The sequence below is a fragment of the Harpia harpyja genome, chromosome 7 (assembly GCF_026419915.1).
Source record: "Harpia harpyja isolate bHarHar1 chromosome 7, bHarHar1 primary haplotype, whole genome shotgun sequence".
NCBI classification, from domain to species: domain Eukaryota; kingdom Metazoa; phylum Chordata; class Aves; order Accipitriformes; family Accipitridae; genus Harpia; species Harpia harpyja.
The window spans coordinates 50,230,036-50,255,669 of NC_068946.1; the positions used below are offsets into that span (position 1 = coordinate 50,230,036).

Below are 25,634 nucleotides of genomic sequence, written 5' to 3' on the forward strand. Positions count from 1 at the left end.
GAGTATACAACTCATGCAAACTCCACAAGCAAATTTTTCTTTTTTTCTTTCGTATTTAAAAAAGAAGAAATTAAATTCAAGAGGTGACACTGATCCTTACATAACTCAAAACTTTTTTAAAATTCTGGGTTTTACAAAAACATCTGTATACCTACCAAAGCCTTCTGTTTGCGGCAAATGCTTGGGGGTTTAGGACCAATAGTAAGGTTTTCTATTCTGTTTCTTTCCTTGTGAAGTCGTTACCATACATTTTTTAAATGTTTAAGATAACTCAGCTTGCCTATGTAGTGGATATAGTATAGCTTTTTGAACCATAAGTTTTCCTTTTTCTGACTTGCTAATGTTGACTTTACAACCTTCATTTTTAACCTACACAAGGGTTTTTTAAATTTAACATTACATTTAACATACAGTCTAGGAAGTATGGTCTTCATGTGTACAGTGCTTTAAGCTACTCTTTCTTTTTAAGGCATTAGTTTTATGATCTATAGTATTTATGACTGCATCATTTATTGCATGCCTTATAGCAATCATCGCATTAACAATCAGAATAACTAGTAGCTCCAGTAGGACAACAAGAATAATGATGCATTAATAGAGAACAAAATATATATTTTTTTGTATCAAGAAAATTATGAATAGTTAACTGTATAGCTGTTTCAGCTACAGGCAGCAAATGGGAAGGTGTACAATAATTATTGAAGCAGGTAAGAGATTTCAGATATTGCAGGCCGTTAGGCCGTTGTAAGAACTCTGAATAAGAACCTACATTCCAGCAACATTTCCTATTGCAAGATTTCCAAGATTTTGATGAGAGCTCAGAACAAAAGCTGCTCTGTTCCTCCTGGGGTTTACGTCAACCAGTTGTCTTATTATTCCTGATACTTTGCCAATCATATTGTACGCTTTGAGAATAGGATGAAAAAGCAGCTTTTCTCCTTTAAAGAGATTTAAACTTCAAAATCTTATTACTGTGACTATTAATTGCAGAAGGGACAGGCTGAAATGCCAGCTATAGAGTACAGCAGAGATACTGCTGACAACATTTTCACAAGGTTCCACATAATGGCATTTCTGTATGATGACCTTGAGGTTATAGATGTTCCCGTCAATCTTAGATTTTTTTTTTAATGGATAGGAGTGCAGTACAATGGATGGGAGGATGGCATTAGAAACAAATCCAGTATGATGAGCGGTCTTTATTTTCTAGACTTCTTCCATTTTCTGGCATTTTGTAAATTTTGAATGCTTGGATTTACAACCTTAGAATTGTTTTTAACACATTTTTGGTGCAAATATATTTAATTTGGTTGTTTGCAACAGCCTTAAACATTAAAGCAATGCAAAGAAGTACAGTCCTCTATGCATTAGCTGTGCTCAAAGAGAGTATGCCTAGGGGATGAAGTCCCAGGAACTGCAGCTAGTTTTTTTAGGGGCATGTGATTTTATACTTGTATCTGTGGAATAGCTTTATCTTAATAGAAATGCATTATTTGTATTTGCATTGTATTGTGCTTATAAATATCCTTTAACAGAAGTTTCACAGTGCTACAGAATAATTTAGTTTTAAAACCTGTTTCCAGTTCTTTATCTGCATTTTAAAATTTCATTTCTAAACTAGTCCTGCAGTCTCTTTGCCAGGACATTTCCCCAGAACTTTTCCCAAAGAGCAACTGGGATTGTGTCCACAGATGCACAATTACAAACAGTCCTTAAATTGCTAATGTGTCGAGCCAAATAGGCTACCAAGAAAAGCAGCATGATTCCCTGGCAGCCAAATGGCCTGTACACTGTAAACCGAACACATTTTTTTCTTGTCTTAGAAGTCATGGGTAAAACACATTTTTTCAAATGTTTGTCAAAAAAACCCCAATAATCCTCTAGCTTAATGGTAAAGAAGAGGTGCAGGTGCCCTTGAAATGTCTCCTTCACTAGTAGTTTTGCTTCTGTTTTCTATGCTATTGGAGTGATTGAGAAATCTTGATCTATCCATAGGCTTTTGTTTGAGTTTTCTGCAGGTTAAATTTCTCAGGATCTTGCCAAGTTATTTCATTATGGACTTGGTATTTTCTTGAAAGATATTTTTTGCAGTCATTAACTAACTTTCACTTAATCAAGCCTTCTATTTAAAGAGTCTTTTGGGGAATAAAACTCCACTGATTTCTTCCATTTTTAAAATCCGCTTTTTAAGCCACTTTTGATAGCTTTACTAAGGCAAAATTGCCACTGAACATGCTCAACACAAAGTGAGTAATTCTGGTTTCAACTATATTTTCTTAACTAAAGACTTCAGAATTTATTACTATCATTAATGCTACCAGTCTTGATTGTCCTATAAGGTCACACTTTGTAACAAAAAATGATATTTCAAAAGCTCAAATCCATGCATATCATAGTCTGAACCAGTGCCAACTGAAGTGGAGAAGCTTTCAGTGATTTTGATCTGATGCGAGAAACTTGTTCTCAAATTTTCTGCATATGGGCATTTAGAATTGTTAATATTAGTATTATATTATCTGATACATGCTTGAATTTTAGCATTTTTCAGTGAGAAAACTATGAAATACAACAAATGAACTTTCACTCAGTTTATGTCAATTTTTAATATTTGGTTACCAGTACTGTACAAAGTCAGAAATGAAACTGAAAGCTGGCTTGTGGGATAAACAGTCATGTGGAGTTAAATCTTTTTCCCAGGACTTAAACCAAAAACACACTTAAGTGCTGAACTATGAGAATAGTTTTCCCCAAGAAAAGTTCTATGGATAGCAGGAGGTGAGACAGATCCACAGACCACTGACAGAGCTGCAGATACAGCCTTGACCAAAGATACCATTGCATCTACTTGCTGATTTATGACAGTGTTTTCAATAGCAGTTGCTTATTTAACACATATTCTCTCTTTGTATATATACTTACAGTTTCTTTTTTCTGTAGAGACTATGTTCTTTTATAATATGCATTTTCTAGGTAACATATAGCAAGATCCCTCTTAATTAAGGAGGAGAGATTCTGGTAACTATACAAAAGATTGTTTTACTATCTGATATACCGAATACCCATAAGGATCAACAAAAATCAAACAAATCTCAGTGGGGTGCCCCACCAGTAGTCACAAGGCCGACATTTTCATAGCTGATGGCAAAATCACATACGTAAGACCATGGAAGTATTAACAGAATTTTAAGGATAACTGGAGTCTTGATAATACGCTTTTAAAATCTTTACACTGTTATATAAAATACTAGAAGCAAGCAAAGAAATTGGTTTATTACTGCAATAAATTAACCTAAAAGAAAGAGTTAGAAGCCATGGGTCTGAATCATAATGTTGGTATTAATGATACAGGAAGGCAGTGTTCCTTGTGTAATACTGCAAGTTTCTAAAATATGAATTGTCATGCTTGCACTATATTTCATAGATGGGGGATAAATGGAACTACATAGCATGAAATATGAGGGACTAACAGAATCTGGTACAAGCACTTTGTAAAATTATAAAGGTTAAAAAATGTTATCATGGTAGAGAAGATTCATCATAATTAAATCTAGGGAAAATGAGGTATTGGCAGAGTTTATTTCATTACATTGACCTTTTTATTATACATTACTTAAAAGGTGTTGTTGAGGACTGGCAGAGGGCATGTTGCAGCAAACAAGATCAAAGGGAAAGGTTTTGCTTTGAGACCTTATTCAGTAGAGAAAAACTGTATTAATGGTATTGAACTCTTAAGTAGCGTTATATTTGTTTAACAGATTATGAGATGGAGGCACAGAGATTTACCTAACAGTGTCATATTGAAGATTATGAAGTCAGGAGCAGAACTGACAGGAAACTCTAGGTCTCTTTAACTCCATCCCAGGACAACATGAAAGGTACGTATTTATATATTTTTAAGTGGCTACATTAACTATCATATGTGACTCTCTCCAAAAATAAGTTCATTTATCTCTTGATTGCATAGCAATGCATCCTTTCTGTTGTAAATTTTGATAGCATTAATTATATTGGTGCAATTAACTACGGGCAATGTTACTTAAGCAATAAGCCAGGTCACAATTCCATTGAGTTTGATAGGAGTCTTTAGGGGACTGCTGGTATGGGGTCAAGTAAACCTCCTCCTCCTATTTTTGTTATTATTATAGTTACTCTTTGTTTGGGTAGTGTCTGCAATGTTCTGGGCAATTTCCCAACATAAAAGAAGGCAATATTTCCTTCCCTAAGAGGTTACATGATTAAAAAAACAGACAAAAAGATAGAGAGTAGAAAAGGTCAGAATAGAAACCATTAGTGTTTTAGCATCTTGTCACATTTAATGAGTTTACTGAGTCACTGAGTAATCTCCAAGAACCCCAGTCTGGCCATAATCAACCTAAAAGGAGGCTCATGTCATTTTTAATAATTTAACCTGTTTGTGTGAAGATGACTGTTGCCCATTCTTAAGAAAGTAATTTTTTTTGCCCCAGCTGTTGATTTGGGAGGGTACCATGCAAAACCTAAAGTTTAAATAGGGTTTAGGCATACAACTCCTACTGATGGTGAACCACTCTTATCTGCTGCTCTGTGCATACAACTATATATAACGTCTACATACTGGCTGATTTTTGTAATGTGTGAATGGGTGCTAAGGTATTAAAAATACAAATCAGTGCACAGAGGTAAAGCTACACATACACAGAATTGTTAATAATCCAGTTAATAATAACACTACAAAAGAATAACACATTAAGAAGTCAAATATTACAGAGATTAGTAATGAGAGAGATTGTCTAAGGCTTTTAAGTCCCAAATTCAAATTGAGTTTAGGTCTGTATGAATCAAATGTTACTGTTTGATTGTTTTTGACAAGTCCTATAATAAAGACATTTACTTGTCTTGATTTGTATACCTACATCATGAAAATTATGACTGCAATAAAAATCTTGTTTTAGCAGACTTCATAGATGCCCTTAATTTACTGTTGACTGCATGTGGAGACTTGAAAACTCTTAGTAACTCTTTTTGGGGGATTCCACCTGCATATAGACCTCATCAGATGGGTTACCATCTTTACAAGCACTATATTTAGATTAAAAAAATGTGTGTTTATAAAATGCAAGCATCAGAAGAGGGCTAAAACCAGTGATTACACTTACGAACTTGATGTTTTTTGGAAATTCAGAACTCAGCCAAGTATTCTGATATTATTAATTAATATATTTTTATCTAGTATTATATTAGTTATCCATATTACCTGTCTGTTCTCTAATGTAAACATTAAAACTCTTGATAATGGTATAAGTTAATTAGAGCAACCTATTTTTTCCACATTATTCTATTGCTGTATCTTTAGCTGCCATAAAGGTACACTTTCTCATGTTACAACACACATTAGATGATAGATAAAACCAGAAGCAGCAAGAAATAAACATCAGAAAGGAACAATATGCTTATTATCACAATACCACACAGATAAAATCTAACAAACACGGAAGACTGGAAAAGGGGAAAGAAGTTCTTGCTAACTGCTTTACAAGCAGGGTTAGCAAAAAATATCTGATGAAAAAAATTACTAATTAAAAACTCCAATGCCAGGTTAAAAATGCATAAAAATTTAAAACAACCAAGTAAGAAAAATAGCAAAGAGAAATAAAAAAGGAAAATTACAACATTTTAATTATGATTTTTTCCTTGGATTATGTTTCTCATGTGAGCTAAGTATTTGTAGATTTGAAATACATTTCTCAAAATGAGTGTTTTACTGTAATTTGTTTCATTTTAACTGTTCACTTCTTGTACGTTAAGATCTGTGTAGACTAGGGGGTTTTCTAAACTGGAGTAAAAACTGGTTTTTTTAAATATTGTAATTGCCTGTAACAGACTGCCAGGTTTTTGGTACTATGTCACTTCTTGCTCAGTTATTAATTTTTTTTTTTTTCAATTCACTTTCGCTCTAACGCTGAGGTTTCACAAACAATTTATGCGAGGGTTAACTGTAGATTGTCACAGAAAGGGGTGTTTTCAACTCTTCAGAAACTGGCTGAAAACTAAGTATTTTCAGTGTTAGTTTTCAGTAGGATCAGTGAGCTGATCTTGTTTATCCTTTGGCTGTATGATCTGTAGAGCCCGCACAAGGGAAGTGGTGGGAACACTCAGCTGGAGATAAAAGGAAGTTGGATTGCCCTGTTCAGGAGCAGTGCAGTCTTAGATCAGCTTAAATTGACTGTGAAATCTCAGTTTTAGTAGAGGGGGAAATTTGCTGATTTACAGAGCAAGAACATTTGCACAGTAACTTTACTGAAGTAGAGTTAAAATAGTAGGCAAGTGCTAGGAATATTTTTAAAATTGGGAAGACTGTTATACCCATCAAAAGCAGCAAGTTAATTTGTTCAGTGATATATTAAACAGCTTTTTGATTCCTTTCACTTCAGCTTTTAGGGTTCCCATTTATGCCCAGGTTCTGATGGGGCTGTGGGGACTGCTCAGCTTGACTTCTCCCTTAATCCATTCACTTAAAAAATCAAAAAACAAAGATGGAAATGTGTGTAGCAACTTTCCCAATGCCAGTCTGTAGATCTATCAAAACAGATCTTCTCATAACGGTTATGCCTGTCCTCTGCTGACTCCTCTTCGCCTTAGAAATTTGTTGTCGGAAGTGAACATCATTACTGTGTTTTTTATTTCAGCAGACGGGTATTACTGACTTACTGTCAGGGTACAGGGGGCACTAGTAGCCCTTAATGGCCCTTACCAGCCTCCGTGAGACCTCTGCCACCCCACCCATGGCACGGGACCCTATTTCAGCCTGCCCGGGGCCACCAGTCCTTGCACTGGTAATGCTGTAAGGTGCCCGCCTCCAGTCCCACCACGGCCCTGTCCTGCCTGGCCGTGGGCATTGCCGAGCCGGGTCCGCTCGTGGGCTGATGTCCCAGGCTGGCCTCGGCCTTTACCTCCACCGCCCACTTGCCTGGTGTTCTGGGGTGTCCCCAGCTGTCCCCCAGCCTGTCCCACTCCCTCATCATGGGGGGTGAGACAGGCCCTGGCTGGTGCTTTTAAGTAGTTTTAAGTGTTATAAAGCAGGCAGCAGTTTCAGCTATTCAACTGTATCGTAATTCAATATTGATCACAGAAAAAGATGGATATTCTGCCAGTTGTCACTAGTTCTTTACTTTTGCCATCTCACGCTTCTGGGGAGATCTGTTTTCATAGTAATGTTTCATGAAACTACATGTATATTTATTACATTTATTAAATGTGCCCCAAATTACCATTGGCCAATCAATAACTATCTGATACAACTATTTCTAGCAGAAAAGAAATTAAATTGATAAGTGGGCAATCTCTGTGGTTGGTAAAGTTTAATATTTAATGAAATTATTGAAATGTTCTTACTGTGGTATTGGTTTTCTTATTAAAAGTTACCGCTGGAAGCATAATTTATGGTATTTTGACTGGGTTTCTCTTTACACCCAAAATATATTTGTATACTTTACCTTAGAAAAGATTTTAGACAACACTGATATTTCGCATAGTTGTCTAGCTTGAGTAGTCTGAGATTTCTTTTTGTTGTTAAATGGGGGAAAATTCTTTGTCTGTCACTCATCTTCGAAACAGAAGCAACACTTGAGTGAGAGCTTCCCTGTCACCTTCTCGTGTCTCCTTTTGTTTATCTGACACTGTTGTGAGACATTTGGAACCCTCCAGCTCAATATAAAACATTTGCTTGGCAGGTTGGGCCTCCTCTTCCTTTGATGGATAGAGCACATGTGAAGAGGAGTTGTTGGACACATCGGATCTTGTCCTATGTTCCTGGGGAGCTTAGCTCTTCTGATTTAATAACTTATAAAAATTCTTTTCCCTGTCATTGAAAAAGAGCAGCTCCAAACTCTATCTACTGAAAGCATTTCAGTCTCAAACCAAAGCAAAACAACATATTGCTGCTGTTGTCTAAGCATTGTTGCTAAATACTTAGTACTTCACATTTCAGCTTATTCTCTCTGTTTTCTGAGTGGTTTTCCTGGGATTTGAAGCCAGCTGTGAAGTGTGCTTTGTGCTGTACGTATGCTCAGGAATAGTCTGTTCCATTTCAGGTAGAACAGCAGAAGCAAGAACTTTGCTGTTTTCTGTAGTTAACAGAGATTAGTTTTTGAATGTTTACACGGTTTCATTATGGGGAAGGATGCAAAGAGAAATAAAATACGGAAGGCTGTTTGAGGTCAAAAACTTCAAAAAATACAGCTGTGCATATATGCACTTGGATGTTTATTCATTTTATGTAAGGAAAATTTGGACAAAGATGCTCAATTCATTAAAAATGCTATCAGTTTTTATTTTCATCATGATTTATACAGATGCACACCGAAAACTTGAACTGTTGTTGTTCAGTGCATGGAAAAGTACCTATTCCCATCATTTTGAGTACGCAAATCTATAGCTGGCCTCTTGCAAATCACTTTTTTCTACTATAAAGATTTACGTTTTGCCTGAGACTATTCTTCAAGCTACATGTAGCAGAACTGCTGTGATCCTAGTTCATGGAGAGCAGCATTTTGAGACACTGAGGAACATATCAGTAAAATGCACTAAGAGCTTGTTTGCACATCTGCTAGTTATTGAGTTGCTCCATTTGGTCAAGTGATGGACAGGCATGTTTTTATTGTTTGAAGATGCTGGGTTCAAATCATGCTGGCTTGTGGAAAAAAACATGTGATTTTCCTTAAGAATCTCAAAAGGGGCTGTCTACCCTGTTAGCACTGTCCTGCATGGGAACTGTGCTGTATCACAGAAGTGCAACTACAACAGGACTGGGGCAAGAGCTTTCTTACATGAGTTTGCAGATACCAGAATGTGGGTGTTGAGGTAGAAAGAGTGGGGTAGGTGAAATTTTCTTGCCACCAAGTGGCCCAAGGCCTACAGCGAGAAGTAACTGCAAGTGGCCTGACAGAGTTGTCTGCTGCACACACTGAACTCGCTGTTAAGATGGGATTTGTTTTGATAGTTTGTACATTAGAGATAGCAAAATAATGTTCATTGCTTTTTTGAAATATCACAAAAGCTGACAGCCACCAATGGCCTAAAGTAAATGTGTATAAATACACGTGCATGTATATGGATAAATAACAAACCATACTGTAGGTGCATGCTTGAGGATAGATAATAAATCATACTATATGATGTAACTATCTGTATGTGGTATCTTAGTGTGTATCTGTATTTGTAAAAGTCTGCCCTTAACTATATAATAATACTGAATTATCTCTAACCCATCCTGCTAGTGTATGAAAGGAAATCAAATATTTATATTCATATAGAGCACTATACGCAATGACCACAAACCTCTAAGACAACTTTAATAGATCTGGAATCTACTATCTGTGTACCTATCAGTACTGAATGAAGACTCTTTGCAGTGTAATGTTGATACAATATTTACCTTCGAGTTATATGTCCTATGCACTTAGCGCATACAGATCTCTAGAATTACAAAATCATGATTAGAAAATGCTGAAAACACTAGAATAGAATTAGAATACCTAATTTATCTAGCAAAAAGCTTTTTTTCCTGCAGTGATGTTTAGTAACCTATCATCACAATTAAACACAGAGGATAATAATAATCTTCCCTTCCTAAACACTTCTAATCTCTTTATGCAAAATCAGGTAAGGTAGGAACATTCTGTATTAATTCTCACTGATCTAATCTGGGACACAGATAAGGCATATTTGACTAATTCTGTAAACCTTCACTATGAAGAGGAAAGATGAGTCTGAGGTGAAGAATGAGCAAATTGAAATTGCAAATTCAGGAAACAGTATTGCAACTTAAATTACTTGAGTGAGGAAACAAATTGAAGCTGTGTCACAATTTAGGTTGCAAAATGTAAAAACACCAAACTTAAAGTAAAAATAAACCTGTCATTAAATCCATTTATCCATTTTGACAATTATTTTCATTTTCCCCCCCAAGATTGTAGACTTTTTTACCTTAAGTGGATTGTGTTGAAGAAAGTTTTAAAGCACTGTAAATATATCAGAAAAGTTTTACAGAAACCATAGAAGCTCTACTAATTACATTTTTTGAAGAATACAAAGCTAGCATTTAATTAGGATAAACTAAGTTGCACTGAATACTTTACTGAGGTATTTTCCAGCGTATTAATTTACCTTAATACTGTGCAACAAAGGTAGTGATAACCTGGGAGAACAAAATTCTGTCCCTAGATCTTCAGTTTGTTTCACATTTTAAGCTCAGCCTGAGCACTTGGAGCTTTAAAATGATTGCTAGTCTTTGAATATCCAACTTAAGAATACTGTGTTTGGTTTTCAGAGATTTGCACATCTCTATTTTCACTACAGGTCAATGTACATGCAGGTACAAGTTTATCTCATGCTTTAAACTGGCTGTTTCTCTGCCACGCTATTGCATCACAGAACAATGTGGTTCAGTAGTTGTCCTAGCAAAATTAATAGTAAATGGTGGCGGTAAAATTGCCTTTGAAGAATAGGTCCATCATTTTAAGATTACAAAGATACAAGATACAAAGTTTCAGAATGCAAAATGCTAGATTATCTTCAAAGTGCAGACCCTATCCTATGGGCCTCTTAATTTTTCATTTACAAAATATTGATGACAAAGGGAACTTCACTCATTATTTTTGTAGTTTTTGCATTTCCTTGAAGTGCTTTGACATCTATTGTGAATACAATTGTTAATAATGATGGTGGCATGTGATAATGGCCTCTGTGTAATCCAGTAACTATTAGCAGAAAGAGACCTTTTGGAAAGCTTCTGGATTCATGTGGTTTGCAGTATTGGTAGCTGTCAGGTGAATTAACAGTACTTTTCTAGGGTTTCAAATGTTAAAATCTTTTTTTTTTTCTTTTATACAGAAATTGCCAAAACTAAGATGAAGCGAGGTATTCAATAGAAAGGAAAATTTTTAAAATTCCTGTATTTTATTTCAGTCTTTGCTGTTTAAGTTTTCCTTTTCTCTTATGTTGCAATTTAAAATTTTTATCCACATGCTTAAATAAAAATTAATTCAACAAGATATATTGTGTGTGCATGTGCTGAAGCCCCCTTGGCTTCAGTAGGTCATTAGTGCATGTGTAAACTGAGCACTGACTTGGTTCAGAATTTTAGAAAGATTGCCATTCTTTTAACAGGGTATAATATTTTTTGAGATTCATTGCAATAAAGAAGGCAAGGAATAAACAGGAGAAGTTGGAAAGCAAAAAGGCAAACAAGATGAAAAAGGAACTTCAGAGAAAAAGTCCTCTGAGCAAGATTTGTGGAAAATACCGATGTTGTTTGTGTGGTAAAATAAAGTATTAGATCAGCTGTGATCTATTGCAGATGTGTGACAAAGAAAATCTTACTTTCTCAGAAAATTTTTTCTGCAGACTATGGTGCCTTTAGTTCTGCAGAGAAAGAAGTACCTTATATAGGATATATAGGGTGCAGTCGATATTAACCCTTTTTTCTCTACAGACATAATGGAGATAATAGTTATTCTCAGAGAGGCAGAGGCGGATACTACCTTTCAAGTTTTTGAGCGCAAGGCTATGGGACAGATCATAGCAAATGGAAGTTGATTACAGAACACAAGGATGCAGAGGAGTCATAAAATGAAGCTGGAATACATAGCTGGTGATTAGACAGATTAGTTTGTCAGGAGTCTAGGGATGAATTATATTCCCAAAGAAATTAAATGTACATGAAATTAAATGAAAAACTTCCATTATTTCCTGCAGAGTGGAATTAGGAAAATTTGAATGTAACTGCTGCAGCCCTGCTGCAGAATCAAGCTCCTGCTTTTAGGGATCTGCATAGATCTAGATCATGGCTCTGGCAACCACCAGCTGCTCAGATGTAAATCTCTCAGGACTCATTTGCTTCAGTGGCATTATTCCTGATTGCAGAGCTAACACCCGTGTTAGGTGTTAGACTTTCTTCTGTACCGGCTTACTCTGTCCCTAAAAGGAAAACTTCACTCAGCTGTAGGCAAATATACTTGTCTCTATACAGTTTTTGTAGAAATGGAGTCCCCAGAAAACAACAGCAATAGACCAAGTATTGTTACTGGGGAAATCGTTGGGGAGCTCCGATGCAAACAGGATGTGATGTTTCTGGATGTGGGCTGTAAAGGCTTGCTGTGAGCCCATGGAAGATTCTAGAGATCAAAAGTGCCGAAAAGCAGGTCCCTAGAGAGGTAAAAAGTGCTTTACAAGAGAGTGTCAGAGGACCAGAAAAAAGTGCCTAATGGAGCAGGGGCTCCAGCGGTATCCAGGAGCTGAGAGGGAACTAAAATCAGGGTTTAGGAAACCAAATAATAAAGATAATTAAAACCCATGGCTTCTGAATGGACTAGTTAACAGAACCTTGGGGAGTTAGGCATCCTGGTAGAGTTAGTGTTCAGTTTATAGTGTACCTATAGTGTTTATGAAAATGTATGCAGGTGGGTTAGCTCTTTGGAACATTTGGTTGGAACACTGGTAATTTATCAACAATTCTTTGCTCTGTTTTTCTATAAACATTTATATTATCAGTTCTTTTATATTTTATGCCTCACAATGACATTTGGCTTTGCCAAATGTATCTCAGAGGAACTTTATTATTTTTGTATTGTTTGTGGTATGAGCATGAACTTTGACTTCCTGCCTTCCAATTTAGTTTGGTGTCTAGCTTTTTGCTGTCTGGGTCACTCATGTTACAGCTGGAGCTTCCTGTTTTTAAACCCGTATCAGCCAACCATGTAAACCTGAGGGTCAGCTCGTTCAGAAATGATGCATGATTCCAGTCACTTGTTTGCTGAAATAAATTAGATTTACGTAATGAAAGCTGTCAGGTGCTGTATCAATCTTCTGCACTAGTCAAAGTACTTCCTTATTTACAATTCTTGTTTCGTGATGCACAACTTGGCCACTTAAAAATACTTACATTATTCCACTTAAAGGACTACTGAAAACTTCTTTCAGACAAAACTCCTATTGAATTTTGTGAGCCTGATACAAAAAGACATTACTAATGAAAGTTTCATTTGGAGGCAAAGGGTACTCTGTGTGTAAAATCTTGGGTGAAATAGTAATCATTTGGGTCTAATTGTGTACTCTGTATCTGTAAGTATGTCCATCTGTGTATATGTATTACCCCTCTACCTGGAAGAGGAAGGGAGAGTGGAGGGACAACCTTGCTTCCACATGATCCTGAAATCTAGGGCTTCCAAGAGAGATTTTATCAGGAAATAGGAAATGGTGTGTCCTGACTCAAAATGAAACTCCACAGTTTCTGTGAGGATGACTCTGTTGGGTCAGTGTGAGCCCCAGATCCATTTCTGCAAGACTGAAAATGCCAAGTCAGATGGCGTTTTACAGAAAGGGTCCCCACAAGGGGTCATCTGGAGGTTTGTTCCCTTTGTGCATTCTGGGGGTTCTGGAAGGCAAGGTACTTTGCCTCTCCATTGGCTGTGAGTGCTAGATTTTCTCAAAGTAGGTTTCTGATGCTATTATTTCTATAATAACTGTAGCATTGCCAACCGCAAGTGTAAGCTTCTCCTCCCTTGCCCATAAGTCAGCCTTCAAAGCATCATGAGATTTGCTTAAATCATGAGAACTTGAAGCTACCATACTTACGAAGTTCTTTTTCTTTGACTTCTTGTTTTTGCGTCTTCAGGATACACCCAAGTCACACTGGCATGCTTTCCTCCAGAAAGATCACATGCTGACCCAGAATTACATCAGCTGGGGCCTGAAGGAAAACATGAAGTGATACACTAGGTGCAATAAAATCCTGAGAGTTAGCAACACTGTAAGTATACGGAGTCCAATCAAAACTGGCTTGCTCTTCCTTTTCTGATTCAGTATGAATTCGGAATAACTTTTGTTAAATCTGAAGAGTGTTTATTCTGCAGCAAAAGAAAGTACATATTCATCTGTTCTGTGTTGCTTGATTAATGAGCTCCTCAGAAGAGATGATTACTAATTTAAAAAGAAAAAGCATTTGGAGCATTTAGGTGTTGCTTTTATTTACAATTAAGGAACCTTTGCAGAGCTCTAACACTGTAAAATGGCCCTTAAGTGCATTGAAATTACATTTAAGCTACAGCAATGTAATAAGAATAATTTCCACTGAATTTTCTGTCCATTTAGGGTTTCTGATCACAGTTAAGGAGCTGTCTATGTTTGGCAAACAGGACAACTATTTTGCCTGAGCAAAATGTGTATACCTTCTTCATCTCTGAGATATTAATTGCCAATACAAAATATCTGCTAATCGGTGTACTTGTCTCTCGTGTTTTTTAAAAAATGAATTTATCTTTATATGATAGATAATAATATGATGTGAGTTTCAGCTCAGACAAATTCAGATTGTCAAAGCAAATGTTGCACTGAGAGTGTGAGTAGTACTCATGGAAATAACTGGGTCACAGATGACCATGAGGAGAATCAGAAAATTACCATTTTCTCTTACTTCATATTCATATTATATGATTGAGAGCTTTGTGCATCTTTGAGTTGGCCATTGTCAGCCTCAAATCTGAGTTTTATATTTTTATATTCATAACTTTTAAACTCCAACAGCTTTCCTATGAGTTCATTTTGTTTGTGTGAACTTATAAGAAATTATAAAGTTGAATTTTATCTTCTAACTTTTAAAAGAGAGTGTGTTGGTGGCAGATGTTAGAATTCTCCATGAGTGGAAGTGGTGGTGGTTTGTTCTAGACAGACTCAGGTATTACGCTCATCCCTGGATGCCCTTCCCACCATCCATTAAGCCAGGTGCATTGTGTCTGTTGCAAGGCTCATTTTCTCTCTCAGCGTGTTCCTGGGAGAAAGCATGCACACAGTGACTTAATCTGTCAAGCTTTTAATATGCAAACATATATCCATACACACACACATACAGAAACAGATATGCAGACACACATAGGTATGTGCAGTGATCTTTCTTTGTTTTAGAGAAAGTAAAGTCAGAAAAGTGCAACATAAACATGGAGAAGACAGCACATTTTCATACTTGAGGGAATTCATTCTGGAAGCCTGTGTCAGCAATTCAGAATATTCTTACTCTAGTATGGATGAGTAAGTGTCACCATTATGATCAAGTTCTGAAGTTTCTAAGCAATGAAGTTGTCAACCACAGTCTTTACCCTAAAGGTGTATAAAATAATTTCTACATCTTGCTGCAAACTGTGGAGCACCATATGATTAAAATAAATGATCTTCAACTTTATTCGTCATTCTACTGGATGTCAAGGTAGGACATGTTTAATAACATTCATGACAGTCTGTGTTTCAGAGAACATGTATTGCTATATTTTGAATTGTTAGCATTTCCTGAGGGTCAGCACCTTCATACTCAGTGTACTGCATTGTTATAATCCAGTTGGTAGGTGACAAAGAGCAGCCTCTCAGGTCTGATCCTAGAGGAGGATCACACGGGGTGTATCTATGTTTAGTGCACTGGAGGCATTGTTTTTAGCTGTGGGTTTTCTGTGTCTCTACTTGAGTGGTGCAGTCTAGAGTCTCTGCACTACTGGTGTGCAGGAAGCAGTTTCACAACTGATGGAAACCAAGGTTAAGTTGCACACCAAGCACCACGCAGAGACCAATACTTGCAATGTGGATGCAGGGTACCTTCTCAAGAGGAAAGTGCATCTTCTCTGAGTATGGTCCCCCACCAGTTTGCTTTGTGCACATGGGATTTTGTTAGTAAGAGGAACATCACGGTGGTGATGGGGTTGATTAATTCAGGGCTGACTACAGTCCAGCTTGTAGCTAGGTATTGAAGTGTTCTAGGTCTTTGCCTTTGGATGGCTTTTTAAGGAGAATTTACCAAATGCTTACATCTGTCTATTTTTGATGGATAGGACTTGGTGAGACTTACATTCTGTTATGGGATACATGTAACTATTGTATCTTATAACAGAAATTGTTGTTCTCAGATGGGAAAGTCTGTAACCTCTCCATGATCACCTGGCACTATTGCCATGTAAGACATTAAATAGTGATAGAGGTGTGACCAGTATAGCATTGAAATGGTTACCTAGACTGACACCACTGATGAACAAATTAGGAGTCCCTCTTCTGTTCTGTTGTAACATATATATTTTTCCAAAGGTATTCAGCAGCATTCATACTAGGAATAGTGTTTAATAACACTGTAATTGATTAATTACATAAAGTATACCTTAGTTCTCTAGACTGCTGCAGAACTTGCATTGATGGTAAAGTAGCATTGGATTCCCTATCTTCCTTTTATTTTGGTATTATAGTGGTCTCCCATGCAAGATAAGTTTCAGCCCTTACCTAATTAAAGCTCAAATTTATTGACTCAGACAAGATGTACAAGAAATTGAGACCTTCAAGCTGTAGTGGTATTTCCTAATGCTCCCACCTTACTACAGTAGAAATTATATAGACTCTTAATTTTCCCTTCAGGAATCCTCAGTAACCTGTATGAGCTCTCTAACTCTGCCATGAACTTTCATTTGTATCTGTGGTGATTATTTGAAACACTGAGTCTTGCTTGTAATCTAGAAGCCTAGACTAGGCTTCCCCTATGTCATGATTTTACCTAATAGTGATGCAGCTTCTCCATGTACCGAATGAATAAAAGCATGAGCTCCAGTGGCTGCAGGAAATGTTCTGTGGTTAAATATTTTTGTTTGTTTGTTTCTGTCTTCAGAGATTACATGTAATAACAAAGATTTTAAAAAACCCTTTCCTTGTTTCTTGGATAACCACAAGAAAGAAAAGGGACAGATAATTGAAGGGGATAAGAAATGAAAAGAACAATACTAGGTAGCACACAGTTCTGGATATTGACTTAACCCCACTTTAAATCCAGCATTTACCTACAGAAAGCCTGCTGCTGGCTGAATTTCTACTTAAGACAGATTCTCTACAAACTTCCTCATATTCAGTTCATGTGAGGAGGGAAAACAGCTGGAACTTGTGCAGTTTACTGAGTAGACAAGTCCCGTGTGCTGGAGCCAGGGTGTATCCCGGATTTAATCTGAGCTCAAGATTCTGACTCATTATGTGACCCCGAGCAAATCATTTGACCTTCTTGATCTTCTGCCAGCTCAAATGGAAAATTAGGTAAAAAGCAAAGACTGCAGTGGAAATCTGGTTCTGTAACTGAACTGGATAGAAGAAATGAAATGAGTAAACGTACAGGTGTTTCCCTGCACTTACACTATTGATACCAATGGGAGCCATAGCAGGATTTAAACAAAAGACAGAAAATAGCAAATGTTTGCCATTTTTTCTGGCTGAGCATAGTCTTTCATAATAACTGGAAACAACCCGTTACAAATATGTTAAAATAAAGCAGCTCAATGTACTCTGATTACTAAGGTGCCATCCATGAGGAACGTGACTTTGATAGTCAGTCACGATCATTTTCACAATTTATATTTCTCCTTGGTCCTTGGCTTTGGCACAGCATTTGATAGCACTCACTTCCACTTGTCCTGCCTTGAACAGAAGAGCCCTAGAAGTTCATAAACCACTATGGAAGATTCTACACAATGGGTAGAAAGGGTTCTCATTGTCAGAATCTCAGGGTCTTATTCTTACTTCTACCACTATCTCACACTGAGCCTCTGTTTTTATCTTACCTATGTATAAAATGTTTGCACTGAGACATTCTCTAATATATTGAAATTAGCAGTACTTGGAAATCCTAAGATCAAATACCCAATTTAAAAAAAAAAAAGCTTTTTTTGTTTTGAAAAGAATTTATTTACTTGTAAAAAAGTGTGATGAAAGCAATGGCTGTGATACTGTTCAGATTGGGCTTTTAGTACCTTCAAGAGGGAAGATCAGAGAAAGACATGGTACAATTAAAAAGAGAAGGGAATAAAGTATATGGTATAGCCTGAGCAGGAATTGAAAACAGATAAAAAGAAAAGTTTTACGTTATATTCCTTCTCCACCCACATTCCCAAAGCTCCTTTAAAAACTGACATTCTGGAAAAAATTGTTACAGTTCTGGTTACATCACAGACCTCTTGATCAAGCTTGTTATGATGTCACCACAGCCGCAAAATTATTTCAAGTCATATTACTCACATTGCTTTTATAATTTTTCATTATGTAAAACTGTTACATTAAAAACTATAAACACCAAATGTAAATTTGTTTGACCTTCCACTAAGAATTCAAGAGTGACTGACTTAGTCCTAGTTGTAGTTTTATTGCGTTGTTTTATTTTTATTACCATGCTATGGAAAACATGTTCATATTACTGAAATCCATCTGAGAGAGATCTTATTACCTGAAAAAATGTTTTTTTGATCTTTATACATCAAAGGTAATCCTTTTCAAGTCTACAATTGGTTTAGGGCCAGCCACGTGAATGGCACTTTTATACTTGTTTTCTAAGAGTGGCTATGTCACAAAACCCCCTCTTCCTCAATGCCCTTTAGTTTACATGATTTTTGTTTTTCTCTTTAAAAATGTATAAGTATGTATTAATTATATTTCTTTTCCACTGGTGCAAAGCAGACTCCAGCCATCAATGCCTTAAAGCATTAACTAGGACTAAAGAAATTTTATCTGCATTGTTATTAAGTCTGGGACATTTTCCCTATTTAGCATTAAAGAATTACTTTCACATATATTTTTTCCAGTTAGTATGCGAGCCTGAAATTATTCTGAGGGTTTTGGCTCTGAACATCTATTGTCTTTGGTGGACTTCAGCCTGATGCAAACTACATACAGTATAGGCAAGATAAAATCTGAACCTTGAACTAAATCCTATCCTACATAAACTCCTGTCTTTGAAATAGAAGTAAAACTTTCACCTGAGCTTCTGAGAGGAGTGTTTGAAAACAGGACTGAGATCTGAATTTCATGGCCTGATCCTGTCTTGCTGATTTGAATTGTCCTATAGTTACATTGAAGTTATTTTGATTAGGGTAGTAAAGGAAACTGTTTCTGATTCAGTCTGATTCATAATGCCCAGACTTCTTTCTCATGACTGATTAAACAAAACACCATTTATTGTGTGTGCCGGTTACTATGGTAACCAGAAACACTGAACATCAATGAAACTGATTAGAAATTGTGATTCTTTATATTCAGAAACATATCTTTTGTGTGGAGACTTTCTTATAAGTGTGGATTCATGAGTTAACTTTGGAAAAGAAATCTCTAAATTTGCTCCCATAAATATGTATGGACATAGGTGGACACTAGTAATTTGTATGTGCAAATTAGCATTTTCAGAAGAAGGAAACAAAGGCAAATCATTTGTTTAAGATGTGGATCTGGGAAGCCTGAGTTCTTTCCCAGATTCAAACACAAGCATCTTGTTTGGCCTTGGACCTTGTCACATAAAGATTTTTTTTTAAAAGGCCTATACTTTTGGGCACTTCTGTTTTCAGGCACAATAGGTACCTTAAGCCTGTTTTTTCCCGTTATTCTGTATATCTGTGATTTTAGTTGTCGTCTGTGAGAAACTTTAGTTGTTTCCCACTCTAAAAATCATATCTTAAAGCAAGGCAATATAGCATAAATACTTTGTTTTCATTTAATAACCCACTGTGCGGAACATTTTTTCACTTCCCTTTTCTGGACCATTGATGAGATTTTCTTAAAATAAGAAGGAAGTTGTTGTTTTCTTCTACCAATAGGTTCCAATTGCTAGGTTTGCTTAGTGCTGGCTTTTTCAAACAAGTGACACATGAACTAATCAGACCATTTTCATTTATGAATGAAGATTATACATAATGGATGTCATTTGACACGAAGATTAGAGCTGGATGAATCTAACTTCAAAAATGAATCTAGCTTGGCCTGAATCAATTGCGTGGAAAAGAGAAGCAGCTTTGATCTTGCCTCATGTAACGGTATTCAGTGACTTTTACTATTCCTGTAAGTGCACCTGCTTAGGCCTTGGAAAAGGATGCTAAACGCAAGCAGAAGTTGTCTTTGCACTTACTCTTTTACCTGTGAAAGGATATCTCCCTGTTTGTTATCCATGTCTGGAGTGAGATTCCATTCTTTTTCCCTCTGTTTACATGAATGCTTCAGGGACAGGCATTAGCTCCTAATGTCTTAGCCCTTATAAACTCCTAGTAGACAAGTTCAGAGATCTTAAATATGAAAGTAGTGTGGCTACACTGTGATGGAGAGAAGCTTAACATTGCCAAAGCCTGAAACATAAATGTGGTGGGTTCAGTATGAGGTATCTGAGATTTTTTTTTTTTTTCCCCCTACAAGGAGACCTGAAATGAGCTAGCATGAAGAATGAATTTACAAATTCCCTATAGAATATGATTTGTCCTGGCCATGGGAAGGTCACTGGTAGGGCAGTGTAGGTAGGATTAGAGATACAGACTTGGCTTGATGATTTATTTTTAGTTTGAAACTAATATCATTTTTCTGTTATAGTGCTCAGTTGCAGCCCATGACAGATGGGAAGAATCCACAGCCATTTGAACTGCTTATAGTATTTCAGCATTTACCATTGAAAGCCTGTAGTTCATTGTGTGTTATTTTAGAGAGAAGTGATTAAAACAAAAAAATAACATAAATCAAAATTTCTTTCTCTCTTTCTTTCTTTCTCTCTCTCTCCCCTTCTTTTCTTCTTTGGAAGGGCTCCAAGAGATACATTAGGAAATCTAATGCCAAATGCCAACAAAGACTGAACTACTATCAGGAAAATACTTAAATATTTTTTGTTAGAACATAAAAAGGGCATACAAACTAAAGAGTTTTTTTATTTTACTGGATTACAGATAAAATGCTGAATACCCAGTCATCTCAATCAGACATTAAGCTTTTTGAAAGAATCCCACTTGACTTTAATAATTGTGTAATAGCTTTTTATCCAAAGCTTTGTTTAAAGCTTGAGAGTTTGACACCCAGACATGTTTGTTCCAATCAGCCTATAATAGAAGTGTTTAGTACTCCTTAACTGCAGACGCCCATGAACTTTAAAAGGTGCTGAAGGAGTGTTAAACACACTCTGAGACTCAAGAAAGTGATTTATTTTATTTTATTTGAGAAAATTATCCAAAATATGACAGAGGAACTGATAGTAGAATTCAGGTCTCTTGATTCCGTTCAGCACCATAACTTTGGAAGACACTGTTTCATTATTCCTGTACTCCATGGGAATATTAGCTTCAGCAAAAACTCTTACAAGATTAAACTTGTATTTGCCAAAATTCCTTTGCTATTGATACTTACAAATTAATAAAAGCATTAACAAATTACAGACTATTCTTTATAATTGTCTCTATGGTTAATCTCTCCCAGAAGATGATGAAAACTGATAGGACTGCCAGATAACAGCCCGGCATTGACTCTCCAGGAAGTAGTATCCTAAATAGGACAAATTCCTATATTCCTCTAATAAACATAAACTACAATATGATGAATGAGATACTACACGACAGTGCTAAAATTCAGAAAGTGTCCAGGGAGGTGGGTTCAAGACTCAGTCGTGGAATGGGCACTTTTATGGCCCTCTTGGATATGAAGCTACATCATATCCCACACAGTGGAAAGATTAGGTAGGAAAAAGTTATGTAGGAAAATTGCTTAATGATGGTGTACCGCAGCAATAATCGTACAGGAATGAAAGTGGGATGGTATCTTCAGGCCCTGCCTAAAGTTGCTGTCTCTTTTGTAAAACTACTTAGCAGACAGGCTAAGATAGTAAGACTTAATTAGTGTATGGTAGGCATGGATGAAAACCTGAGACATGTGCATGATTCCTAGGATCAAGGGATGGGTGAATAGTCAAGTCACAGTGGGAATCCTGAAATCCACTGAAAACAGAGGGATTGAATGATGCCACTAATGTGTCTAACTTCTGCTAATGCCACTAATAGTTTCTCTGTAGGTCAACTATTCTCTCTGTGCCTCTCTCTACTATAGTGCACTGACGACTGAGCTTAGGCTACCATATTCATTTGCTGGTGTTGGTGGTAATAGACTCAGCTGACTGCACTGACAGGTATGAGATATTGCTGCCAAAGACAGAGGGGAGAGATTTATTTTGTAAAACAAATTTTGCCCACTTCATATAAAAAAATTCCTCTGCCAAAGGATTATATAAACTCCAAGGCTAATCAGTACTGCAAAACAAGTGGTCTTTAGTAGACAGCAATTAAGGAATTAGGGGGGTTCTCTTAAAGGGAAAGTCCTTTGCAGTAAAATAGGTGCCATGAAAGTGACAAAGTGATTATGTGGCTTCTTTGGTGTGGAAAGGAAATGCTAGTCAAACTGGCTCCAAGACCCAGCAGGTGGGTTCCCCACCTGAATGGTCCCTGGAACATGTGGCTGCACCTCAGAACAAAAGGAATGTAAACAGTTTTGGACAGGCTCACAGACAGAGTCTGAGCCATGAGATAAAATCTGGAAAGAAAGAGACAAGAGTTAAATTCAGTTTTAAGGAGGAAGAGGTTTTGGACTAGGATGGAAAAAAGGAAAACTGAAAATTGTCAAAAGGAACTGTAAATAAAAGTAGATTAAGATAATTTACAGATTCAGTGTCCACTGGCTGGTCATTTGTCTCTTGAAAGAAACCACTTCTAAAGTTGCTATAGACCAACTGATCCATGCAATGAGAATTCATTAACAGAAACGCAAACCCTTCTTGTTATTAATGCTAACCCATTTTTTGTTAGCCTGTTGTTCCAATGTCCTGTGCTTTGGGGACAGTTACAGGATGTAAGTCCATCAGTGACAGAAGCAGAGGGAACTTTATAAGAATGGGAGAGAAAGCAGGTGTGTGATGGACTGTGGAACTATGTCCTTCTTGCTATGAATAATGTCATCTAATTAATTTTGTTCTTTTCTGGTCACTTTAATTCTGTTCACTTTTGTTCATGTTTAGTTTTATTCTTCTTGTTTTCTGTATTCTAACTAAGACAAAGAATGATATTGGCCTGAATATCTGATCTGCTTGCTGTTGGATGTTGGAATTAGAGATGAACAAGAACCCTACTATGTCATAAACTATAATGAATTATACAGGGTTTTATGCTCTGGTTTTGCCTGCCTCATTTGCTTCCCTATATATCTGCTTCTTTATTTCACACCTCTGCATTATTTTTGAATTAGTTTTTGTTTCTCCCTTTTTGCCACTCTTGTTATGGTGGTGATTTCTGTACAGTGGACAGCTGTCCACCAGGAACTAGTTTCACCTCCCAATTTACTTCTCAGTTGCCCAGTTGTAGTGACTTTCAATCACTAGTGACCTGGATCCCATTCATACCTTTGACCTAAGCTCAATGCCTTTTTCTGTAATGGGCTCTGATTAGCTGCTGACAGGGACAGGGAGGAGAAACTACAAATCCTTCTATTGTGAAATAGAGTCTGACCTTCCATTCACTGAAGTCAGTGATTCCCAGGGAATCAGGATTGGGTCCAAAGTCTTGAAAGAAGCTAAGCTATTTAAATTTTCGTGTGTAGCAACAGGAATGGCATTCTTGGCTCTCTAAATTACAGCTTTCACAAGGCCAATGCTGCTGTTTATTCTCTCTTGCCATACTATCTTAGTTATGAATTCATCATGTTTGAGACCCTGAAATACAGAGTCAAACAATGCCACTTACAATGATCCAGAGTCCTCATTACCTTCCTTCTTTAGCTAAGGGCAGCTAGTCTTGCATACATCATCTTAACAATATTTACCCAAAGCCATGAAAACTGCTGGAATTGAGCTTTGCCTCTGCTATACTAAGTACACTTTTTAATAGGCGTGGGTCAAAAGCAAATTGACTTTTTAGAGGGAAACAGGCTGCTCCTCAAAAACTATTAGGGATTCTGTCATCTGGAATATCGCTATCCCTTTGACCTTATTTACAGATTTCATGAAAAATACAGCATCATAACATTGATGTATAGACCCTCTAGCATTCAATTTCTTTAAAGGATGCCTCCACATGAAATAAGGATGCTGGTCATGAATCCATGCATGCTGAGGCAATATTAATGAGACTAAGCACTGTAGAATATATTGCACACAAAAGCTTTTTAAAAATGTAGTCATACGCTTTGGAAATAAAGCAATTTGGCACCTTACCGTGGCTATGAATGAGGTAGTGTTATGGGAGGGGGAGCTGGGTGATAAAAGTGACAGTTGTGGAGTGTTATTGACAGCTTTTTTTGTAATTGCAAGCTGGGTCTGCATTTATCCGTATTGTCCAAGCTCTGGTCTTCTTTAGCAGTAAAACACAACCATAGGATAGTAACATTTCATTCGGTCTGTTGGAATAATACATAAGCAATTAAAACATCTTTTATTATTATTTTTATGCTTTTTTATTATGATAATCATGCTCACAACCATAATTCAAATGCTCCAAGGACCATACGAAGCAAGCAGGTAGGATAGACACAAGGCAGGTGTTGTTATACAAGTTGAGGAACAATTTGAGGGCAAGAAAAAATAGCTGGATTTTTTGAGAGGGAAAAAGTAGGTGGGCTCCATTAGAAGCATGAGTCTGCACAGTGGAAAGTAAAGGGAAAGGAACTGTGCAAGGGAGACAAATAAAGGAAGTGTATTTTAACAGCTATGGATGAGGACCAAAGCTGAGGTGTAGAGAAAGTGAAGGAGGCTAGAGAAAATAATCAGCAAGAAAAAAAAAATCAGTAGAAATATAGGAAGTTCTTTCTGGCTACCCAGACATCCCTATTTTGGCAGGTTTGGATCTGATGTTTATCTGGCAGTTCTCTGGACTGTCACATTGTTCACGGTGAAGGGAAGTGCTGCTTGCTCACTGCCCAGCGTAGTTCTGGGCTGGGATTGCTGGCTGAGGGCTGGCACCAGTTTGGCCCAGTCTGCAGTACTGCAGCGTTATGCTGCCTGATGAGAGACTCAGCAACAGCAGCAAGCAGAGCAGTCACCCCTTTCTCCCTGATAACGACTGCCTGCAGCAATCCGAATCATGGGTGAAGATGAGAACATTTCCTAAGCTCAAGCAGTTACAGTGGAATGTTTGTACCAAAGCATAAAGAGAGATATCAGAAATGTTCTTCAATTAGTGTAAGTACAGAGATTGTACTCTGCATGGATTACTAGATGGGGGGTACAAATCACCTACTGAGATTCATTAGGGAGTTATTGAGCAAAGGGAAACTCAGAGATATGAAACACAGGGAAAGGAGGAACACAGACAAATGAAAGGGCATGGCTGAGCATTGAGGGTAGGCATGGGACTGAACCTTTGTTGATCACCAGTCAAAATTTAGAGTGGAAAGATCAGGATTCCTTAAAGATTCAGACTGAACTCTGAGGAAGATTCAAGAGAGGTGAAAACACCGAGCTTAGAAATGTGAGTAATAATGTGTTATTTTGTTTAGAACTGCAAATGGCAATTGGTCTTGGGAACCTGTTTAAGAGAATACTTACCTGAAACAAACAGGCTTGGGATTCCTGGGCCTATTGCTGATAAGGGATGGTAAACTGAGAACCTATAGTCCAAAAGATCAGCCAAACAACAGGCGTCTACTGATGCTTAGGCAAATTTGAATGGACACTGGGGAAGCCTAGGGAGTGTCCAGTTAAGGGAGTTCTGCCAGGCTTGTGACTTCTCCATTTGTTTTTAGTGTCTCCATCTTCTCTCTTATTTAAACAAACTTAGCAAAACAGCCTGGAAAGGCTGGAAGTGTTTATTCTGCTAATCCTT

General features: G+C 37.0%; 1 long non-coding RNA gene across 1 annotated transcript in view; it reads left to right on the forward strand.

Annotated features, from left to right (window-relative positions):
* The window catches only part of LOC128144195 (uncharacterized), a 158,023-nt gene that overhangs the window by 16,858 nt on the left and 115,531 nt on the right, over window positions 1-25,634 (forward strand). Inside the window, exon 2 of the long non-coding RNA XR_008236004.1 lies at window positions 3,756-3,875. This is a non-coding gene — a long non-coding RNA (uncharacterized LOC128144195). The remainder of the gene's footprint in view (window positions 1-3,755; window positions 3,876-25,634) is intronic.